Raw genomic sequence first — 10,790 nt, forward strand, 5'->3', positions numbered from 1 at the left:
GTGTCATTTTTAGCGGCGCTAGCCGCTCTATAGCTTTAGGTATAGAGCGGATCCTGCTCTATACCTGACTTTGTCCGTGTTCACCGTCAACGTTCGGATTGGTCAGACCCGTCAACGTTCGGATTGGTCAAGCTTCACGTGACACATGGCTATAAACACATTATAAACACATATTGATGACATAATGTATCAAAGGCGCCGCTACCTTCACACAGGGTGTGATTTTTAGATTTCTTTGGGCTATTCAAAAATAGCAGATATACAAGCTCATAGCGCGGCACCGAGTGTAGATCTGCATTTTTTTTTTTTTATCGTGAAAATGTGTGCAAATCTTTGAATATATTTTTTTAACTCTGTTACAACTTCTGGGGGTCCCTGGAACAAAATGTTTTGAGATGGGGATCCGCGGCCAAAATTCATATAATTTTGGGGGTCCTTGACATGAAGAAGTTGGAGAACCACTGCTTATAGAAACATATTTTCTTTTCTTCAAAAAAATGTTTTTTGAAGAAAAGAAAATTTGTGTAAAGTCCCCCCAGAAGTAAAGATTTGAGTTACAAATGTTCGCTTTAAAAATATATATATATTCAAAGATTTGCTCAAATCTTCACGATTTTTCAAAAATAGCAGATCTACAAGCTCATAGCACGGCACTCGGTGCCGCGCTATGAGCTTGTAGATCTGCTATTTTTGAATAGCCCAAATAAATAAAAAAATTACACAGATGCTTCCCCGGACTTAAAGGGTTAACAGGATTCGGCTCTGCGTGTTCATACCCATAGCTACTATCCATGGACAAACGCAATCAGGACCCATGAGTTTTGACTTTGAATGTCATGGAGAAAGGACGTTTCTGTGCCAATGTGAGCCGCCCGACAACAGAAAGTTGATCAGCTCCAAAGTGAAACTGGACAGCTGACTACAGCGAACATAAATTAGCATCGATCATTGGGCAGAGCGAGGACACTAATGACATAAGGCTTGGGGGGCTTGTTAGACAACCTCTGCAGTGGACTGCAATGCTTCCCCCTGTCCTGTCCTCCCTCACTGCTAAATATCCATGACTTTGGTTGCTTGATGTACATCCTGACCACATGTACTGTATGTGGTCTCTCTTAAATTACGGTATTATAAGTTGCGTCAATGTAACATGTGTTTGTATTCATACCAACCTCAAGGACAGTGTCATCTAGAGGTTGGTATTACACAGAGCAGCATACGTTTGCTTGATCTCACAGAAAATGTGTTGACATATACAAAAAGTAACGCAATGTTTTGCATATAGGGCCCTACCTTTTCAAATAGTTCAAACTACTCAAAGCCCCAACTCTAAACGCCCTCCAACAAGGGAGAGAAGGATTAGAACCAGTGTTGCCAGATTGTAGGAGAGGAACAAGCGACCAGGTCTACGAAAACAGGCACAAAATAAGCGACAAGTGAGCACGCACACACACACACACACACACACACACACACACACACACACACACACACACACACACACACACACACACACACACACACACACACACACACACACACACACACACACACACACACACACACACACACACACACACACACTCAAAGCTGGAATGAGTAAATTAATTCAAACTAAGTTGCAAACTGTTACTACATAACTAACACATACTGTATAACGAACTGTCGACTCGGAGTTATTTGAACTGAGAATTACATGTTTTTTTTAACGCAGTGCACTAATTGTTCTGGTGTATTTTCACAAGTAGATCCAATTACGGGCGCGTTCGGAAATACGCTCTGAGAATCTGCTGAGTTTTCAGAGTGCTCAGGCAGTGACATCATCAGTTGATTCATGAACGGTCCGTAAAAACAACACACCTTGCCTGTGTGCAGGGTGTAATGTATTGTTTGCTTCGTGCTTCCGTGCCTGTCATCTGTATTGTCCTTCACCGCTACCTATGCCTAATGCACCGGGTGTCAGATAATAACAGTTGACTGACAGCAATGACTGGCAGTATAGCACTCGTCTCGCTTCGTTTGGCACGCGTTTAGCCTCGTCTAGTATGCATTTAGTATGCATTTAGTAATATGCAATCAATTAGGCTACTTCTTGCACCATCGTTGTTTTCATCGGTGTTTGGAGTCAAACCCACTGGACATCCCTTCTTCTAAGTATGGTCGGTCAGCGCACGGGCCGCACACACACAGCGCTCCTAGGGCGCAGTGCGATGAATTTTCAAACAGCAACGCACCGACTGAACAGAATTTACGGACGACCAGAGCTCTCAGTGCGTGTGTGTTTCCAAACGCACCCGATACAGTATATGCATAGTGCCCAGTCATCTCATTCCATTCCTGTAATCTACTCTCTTATATATTTTTTTCCCTGTATTTTGCCAGGAGCAAAAAACAAATTGATCACATTATTCGGTCATTGAGGAAGTGACAGCCAGTGAGAGTGTTTGTGTAAAGCCACACACAAAGTGTACTGTTGGCCACTGAGCAGCTCCACTGGAGCAGTTTGGGGTTTCGGTGCCTTGCTCAAAGGCAGCCCAGCAGTTAACCCTTTAAGACCTGGAACGCATCTGTGTCACTTTTTGATTTGAGCTAAAAAAGCATTATTTTACACTTTGGCTATTCAAAAATAGCAGATCTACAAGCTCATAGCGCGGCACAGAGTGCCGCGCTATGAGCTTGTAGATCTGCTATTTTTGAAAAATCGTGAGCAATGTGTGCAAAGCTTTGAATATATATTGTTTAAAGCAAACATTTTAAACTCTATTATTTGCTTCTGGGGGGGTCCCTGGAACAAAATATTTTGAGATGGGGGTCGGCGGCCAAAATTACATATCATTTTGGGGGTCCTTGACATGAAAAGGTTTGAGAACCACTGATATAGAAACATACGTTTTTCAGAAAAACGTTCGGATTTAGAAGACATTTTGCAGAATCAGAACCTCAGGCCTTAATAGGTTGAGATACAGATTACAGGGCAAGTAGGTACAGCAGGTTAAACAAACTAAACATACAATATACAACACCATATAGTTCTACTAATCTCCCCAAAAAGGCAAATATAGGGATACAGTGTTTATTGCATAAAAGAAGAAGAGGACTATCTCTTGTAGAATCGTTTCGGAGTATAAATGTGGGAAACTGCATGATTCCCACTATCACAGAATCCTGTGCACACCTCTAGGACTAAAAACCCACAATGTATGACAAATTGCAGTTAAATGTGTGAGGACTTTAATTGTCCACATATCCTCTAGTGCAGGGGTCTTCAACAGGGGGTCTAGGACCCCTAGGGGGTCCTCAGAGTTACTAAATGGGGGCCACCAAATGTTTGTGATAGGAACGTTTTTTTTTTTTTTTACATTAACCACTTGAATCCTAGTATTCCTTTTCTGAGGGGAACATTAGCCGGAAATAGCAGATCTGCAAGCTCCGTTGTGAGCTTGTAGATCGGCTATTTTCGGCAAAGAGGTTTGGTGTAGGATGGAAAAAGTGCATATCAAGTACAAGGTTTCTAAGTATTGAGGGTTTAAGTGGTTAACTGTCTGAAATACTCATTAACATGAATCCAACACTGATGACAGTGCTGTCAAACAAGTCAAGCTATCTATGGAACTATAAAAAAAAGGAATCTGCAACATGTAATTTTATACACTGTGGGGGGTCCCTGCTTCATCTCTCTCTCAGCTAAGGGGTCCTTGGCCTGAAAAACGTTGAAGACCCCTGCTCTAGTGTAAGGGAGGCATGGGTCTGAATTTGATTGCTATTTGAAGAAGTTGTTTCCACATGTTCTGTAAAGAAAAGGGTCAATCTAAGCACAAGAGTGCCACAGTTTGTTAAGCTGGCATTCAAGTAAAATATAATTGCAGTTCATGCATTTTCAGTAAGTAATTTCATTTTTAAGATCTTTTGAAGAATAGTTTGTATTGTCTGGAAATTGTGGTATTCCCTGTATACATATTTCTTTTACTGGCTCAGGGTCGGCACAGCTGGCTCACTGAGTAAGAGTGCATACTATAATAAGGTTATAGTCATTCTCCCAGCTGACCCCAGTTTGAATCCAACATGTAATCCCCCCATCTCTCCTGCCCTTTCTGTCTCTCTCTCTCGCTGTATCAATAAGAAATACTGTATAAAATCCATCAAAAATGTATAATAATTGACTGGCTCCATGGCAGCATAATAATGATGCACATAGAGCAAGTTTAGCGTGACATTCCCAGCAGTCATATCAAAAAAAAAAAAGGTTTAAGGTAAAAAGGTAAGATAATCCTCCATTTTCTTGTCTACCAATTGACCGGAGGTAAGTCAAATGAAACAAGAGAAGTCTACTGTTCCAGTAATCCTAAATAAATCAAAATCTTGGACATTTTATCACTTCAAAAGTGTCAAGTCAGGGACATCTTGTGAGTTCTACCTTCAGCTTTACAGTAGATCTCCTTAGGACCACTGGGTGAACCTACAGTAATTAGTTTTATACTGCTTGTAAATGAGGCTCAAAGAATATGGTTATTATTAAGCTACCACTGCTCCTTCCACCTGGAGAAACAGTCGTATGGTCACACTCATTTACACTTACAGCATGCAATAAATCACGATGCCCGGCAGACAAGCATGTTTCCAACTGATTGAGTACTCACAGATTAAGTGGAGTCAGCTCACTTCTTCCTCAGCGCGCGGCTGAGACACAATTGGTTCTTTGGTCCGCTCTGAGAGAGAGAGATAGGATGAGGAAGAGAGAGGCTGTGTGTAAGTTCTGAAGTATGATGTGACCCAATGGCAACACGTTTATTTTAGTGTGGTGTGTAAGGGGTGGGAGGGGAGTCAGTAGCAGGAGGGGATATGCCCCTTCAACACTGTGTTTAACCCTTTAAGACGGGGAACAAATCTGTGTAATGTTTTGACTTCTTTGGCTATTAAAAAATAGCAGATATACAAGCTCATAGCGCGGCATCGAGTGCCGCGATATGAGCTTGTAGATCTGCTATTTATTTTGAATAATCATGAAAATGTGTGAAAATCTTTAGTTTGAATATATATATACTTTTTTAAAGCGAAAGTTTTTAACTCAAATCTTTGCTTCTAGGGATTCTAAAAATGTCTTCTAAATCCTAACAGTTTTCCTTCCTAAAGTCTTTTTTATGTATTTTTTTACTTATGTTGCTATATTATCAATGGTTTTCAAACTTTTTTCATGTCAAGGACCCCCAACATAGTATGTATTTGTCCGCGGACCCCCTCCCATCTAAAAAATATTTTGTTCCAGGGACCCCCAGAAGCAAAGATTTGAGTAAAAAAATTTATATAAAAGATTTGCACAAATGTTCAAGATTTTTCAAAAATAGCAGATCTACAAGCTCATAGCTATGACCTGTATATCTGCTATTTTTTGAATAGCCAAAGAAATCTTTACCATGACACGCAGATGCGTTCCCCGGTCTTAAAGGGTTAATTATGGTACAGCATGAAGTGGTGTTGACAAGCTTAGGTCCTCACTAATGAAGAAAATGTCAAGTCCCTCATCTCTAAACATGAGTGGATTCATGGTATTGGAGTGAGAGTACAGAGTATACTCTGAGAAATGACGTAAAATGGCTATAGAGAACGAAAGATCTGTATTTTATGTAAGAAAAAATCTTACACGAGACTTCACGAGACTTCACATTTAGAAGGTAGAAATCAGATGCTGTTACATAAGCTGTTCTGTGGTCATAGACACACAAAAACCAATCATAATGACCTGAATGTCGGCATTCGGCACCGCAGAGGCCATTTACTCTCAGTGTAATTTTGTTTCCAGCCAGGCAAGTCTCCAGCAGAGCTATCACAAAAAGATTGATTGTTTCTGCAGGTGGATAGAGTCCTGCTTGCATTGGCCTTAACCCATTAAGACCGGGAACGCATCTGCGTGTCATTTTTGGATTTCTTTGGGCTATTCAAAAATAGCAGATCTACAAGCTCATAGCGCGGCACCGAGTGCCGCGCTACGAGCTTGTAGATCTGCTATTTTTGAAAAATCATGAAAATTTGTGCAAATATATATATATATATTTATTTTTTTTCCCAGACATTTGTAACTCAAATCTTTGCTTCTGGAGGTCCCTGGAACTAAATATTTTACAAATGTTCGCTTTAAAAAATATATATTCCATGATTTGCACAAATTGTCTCGATTAAAAAAAAATAGCCAAAAAAAATCTAAAAATGACACACGGATGCGTTCCCGGTCTTAAAGGGTTAATAACAAGGACTCTGCATAGTTTGCAGTGCAACATCAGAGACACAAAAAGAAAAAGGTTATCTCGAGAAAGGCAGGCAAGCAAGGAGGATTTGCGGGTAGAGGCAAACATGTACACAATAATACGGGGCTTTTCCAGAGACAATAACAATGATTACATAATACAACTACAATCTAACCTCATTTATGAAAATCCCCTGGGTGGGAACATATTTGTTTTAAAAATAAATATCTTCACCTGAAGTCTACTGAAATTAAGGACAAATATTTAGATAACTGCATTTAGATAACTGCATGCTCACATGTTCGGAATTTTTTTGTACTGTCTAATGTGCAGTGAATGCTGTTGCATTGTTTTACAGAATTCCTAAAGATTATACGCAGTCCATGTATTATTATGTTTTCATGCCATGGATGCAGAAGATTGTTGAATCAGACTAGAATCTACTGTAACACAGTCTTGAGATAATAATACAATGAATGGATAAACTGTGAAATCCTCAATGTTAATTTAACTCAAGAGTGTACACATGTAACCAAATGGACCCATACATACCATACCCATACACTCAGGATTTTACTGTCTAAAGCTGGCAAGGGAGGGAAACTATTTTGATTTCTGATTGATTGATTGATGTTACAGTATGAATGTCCTTTCCAGTGAATTAATGTGTTTTGGAGGCTTTTCCTACATGCAAACCATCATATTTCTATTCTTTTGGCTTGTTGGAGGATGCTGCTGGGAAAATATATATTTTTTCCAGACTTCTAATATATCACTGATATACAGTATGTTTCTGTGTTTGTAGGGATGATTGTCTTTATCTCAAATAAATCAGATATACAGTAGCATTGACAGAGTGTAGGTACTGTAGAGTTATTATACAAGTTATTGTTCCAATACAAGTATAGGATTCTTTCAAATGTTCCCACAATTTCTACTTTTCCTCAGCATACAGTGCAAGTGGCAGAACTTATCACACAGCCTATTGGAAGCCCTGTGCTAAGTGCCCATAACAATAAGAGTCAAGTTTCTGCATCCCTGGAGAATATGAGTGAAATCTCTTTTTCACATGTATTAACCCATTAAGACCTGAGGCGATTCTTAAAAAAAATCTAAATCCTGACAGTTTTTCGGAAAAAAATATTTTCACGATTTTTCAAAAATAGCAGATCTACAAGCTCATAGTGCGGCACTCGGTGCCGCGCTATGAGCTTGTATATCTGCTATTTTTGAATAGCCAAAGACATCTAAAGTGACACAGAAGCGTTCCAGGTATCAATGGGTTAAAGTGCCCCCATTGTCATCCGCCTGACATTTGCCATTTGGATAGGGCACGCAGACAATAGTCAACCGGTGAAGTAAAATGCGAATAAATGTCAGCGTTCTTGTGGTGGGTTGTCCCTTTTCATTAGGCCCACCTTTCTAGTCCTTCAGCACCAGCTGAACCAATTTCACTGCTTTGTATCAAACTTGCACCCTCAAACTAGAGGGCTCACGGGGGTGGTGGCGTAGAGGTAAAATACTAGCCCACCACCGCAGAGTTCAATTCACAGCAGCGCTATGCCTCCGGCTTGGCCCGGTCCCCCAACGGGGGCAAAGCCAGCATAGTATTAGGGGATTGCCTTCTTGTCGCTGCGCTCATAGCTACTCCTACTGGCTGGCCAGAACCCCTGTTCAGCAGGGAGGGGAACTGAGAGAGATAACGTGTTACGCTCTCCCAGCGTTGATTTCGTCGACTAAAACTATGACGAAAAATGTTCGTTGACTACCCTTTTTCACTGACGAAAACTAAATAAGCTACGATGACTAAAACTAAGACTAAATATATTAACAATTTTGTCAACAAATAAAAACTAGACTATGTTAGTGTGGGACTAGTGGAGAAGAGATCCAGTAGAACTAAAAGACAAGTCATTTTATGTTTGGTTGCACTCGGGTGTTTCGCTCTGAAAATAGACGATCTACAAGCTCGACGCGTTGTGAGCTTGTAGATCGGCTATTTTCAGCATGCAACCAAGTGTAACATCAGCCATTACGACGCCATCAAGGCGTAGATTTAGTCGACAACTGTGGTTTTAGTCGACTATAATCTTATGATATTTAGTCGACTAAAACTAGACTAACAGTAAAACGTTTCAGTAAAATATGACTAAAACTAAATGGAATTTTATTCAAAAGACTATGACAACTGAATACGAATTTGCTGTCAAAATCAACACTACGCTCTCCTGGTGAGACTCCTCACTGTCAGGTGAAAAGAAGTGACCATGGACTCCAGTGTATTGGAGGAAGCATGTGGTTGTCTGCCACCTTTCCCCGACCCATGGGGTTGGCAGGGACAACTCTACACAGGGGGAATCGACAGTGACTAAATTGGGAGGAAATTAAAATGACAAAAAGTAATTAAAAATTTCAAAAACTGACACTGAGGTTTTTGCTGTGTAGTTACAGTACATGACATCATGCTAACAAATCAGCAATTATCAATGATCTGCTTAATTGTAAGCATAGTTACTACACAGTAAGATCCCAGTGTTAACCACTTGAGCTCTATTTAATTTTCTCTAGAAGGCGAAAATAGCTGATCTACAAGCTCACAACACATCACTCCTAGACTTCCCCATAAGAACTAGAAAATGCAACTGGGGTGACGGGGCTTTTTCAGTTGCAGCCCCCTCCCTCCCTTTGGAACCCACTCCCACCTCACATCAAAGCCGTGTTCAAAGCCTCCCTCAAAACCCACCTTTTCAGACCTGCTTTCCCAACCTAACTCAAACCATATCTCCCTTTCTGCTTCTTAGTCTTAGCTTAATGTTTTTAGCCTTTTAACTTTTTTTTCTCTTTTTGCTCCTAATCATTTATTTTAAGCTGTTTTGGAAAGCGACTTACTAAGAAAAGCGCTATACAAGTCTGATGTATTATTATTGTTATTATTATTATCATCACGATGCAATGCGTTTTGAGCTTGTAGATCTGCTATTGGCACTTGGCAAAAAAAAGGTTTTATTTGAACTTAAATAGCAACTCCCAGCACAAGCTTTTTAAGGAGGTTCAGTTTTGTGCGTCTACTACTCTCCTATACTGTACTTCATATTGGATGAGCAGATAACCTTCCACTCTGTGTGGGTGTGTGTGTGTGTGTGTGTGTGTGTGTGTGTGTGTGTGTGTGTGTGTGTGTGTGTGTGTGTGTGTGTGTGTGTGTGTGTGTGTGTGTGTGTGTGTGTGTGTGTGTGTGTGTGCGAGTGCGCGCACGCATATGTAACTGTCAGTCAAAATGTAAAATAACATATTCCACATCGAATGTACTGCATGTAGTGAGGCCTCAGGATATCTTGGTGGTGGTATTGCATCATACCAGGTTTAGAGTTACTATTTGGATGTACAGTAATCACCCCGTGTCAATGTCATATTGGGAACAGAATTGATTTTTAAAACATAGGTACATTATTGTACATAATATTTTCATAAACGCTGTTTTAGACTATTGACTGTCTTGTCTGCAACCATACAGTACATTCAACCATTCAACCAACCATAAACATCTTCAATTTTCTTTCCACAAAAAAAAAAGGTCCATGGGGAATCTATGTGGGAAAATCTAAAGTAATAGCATTGTAAAGTGCTATGAATGACCAGAAGGAACACTGCAATGGCAGCTGGTATGTGTGAGACACAAAAGACACAAATAAAATGTGCTGACTTAAAAAAAAATGCCCAATGGAAAATGGCTGCTACTGAAACATAACACATCATCAAAGTGGACAATAACATATTGGAGCCACTCAGAGGTTGCTGTTGACACAGCCTGGTTGTCTCGCGGGCTGGGGCAATTTTAGCTGTCACTCACACCTGAATAATGTCAGAGACAGCGGTGGTATTTCAGTGTGGGGAGAAAGAGTTTATCATCCCTTACTCCAGTAAGGTCACGGTGCAAGTGACTAATGCTGGTAAAAGGTTAGGTATAAACTGTGACTGCTCTTCTTGACAAGGCTTTGACTGAGCATCAAAAATCCAGCAAGACAGGTCAATACCACTTCGATTATTCCCCTCGACACCCGGAGGGGAGGCTACTATACTCTGTACCATGAGCATCGGTGGGGTGGCCAGATCATAGTAAAAGACCATCAAAAGAGGATGTAGAGAGAAATACAATAAAGACAAAAAAGAAAGACAAAAAATTGTAGTTGCTACATGAACAATTCATCACTATGCTTCCATTCTGTAGGCAAATCTCTGCATTACAGTGGCAGCATTTAGTCTCAAGCCAGTTCTCAGTTGTCAACACTTTTTAAAATGTCAATCAATCTTAGTAAATAAAAGGCTGTCGTAGAGTAGACCTGACCACTTAAGCCCTACGGTACATACTTTGTCGTATGACAAATGGAGATAAAATCGATGATCTACAAGCTCACGTGTCGCATTGCCTTGTGAGCTTGTGGACCTGCAATATTTACAAAAACATGAAAAGAAATACTTTGCATGCTTAAACCAGTTCTTTGTAATTGCTCTCCATATCGATTAGACATTCACACAGTTTGTAATCATGGATCT

This window comes from Gymnoscopelus microlampas (assembly GCF_963454915.1).
Source record: "Gymnoscopelus microlampas genome assembly, chromosome: 7".
NCBI lineage: Eukaryota > Metazoa > Chordata > Actinopteri > Myctophiformes > Myctophidae > Gymnoscopelus > Gymnoscopelus microlampas.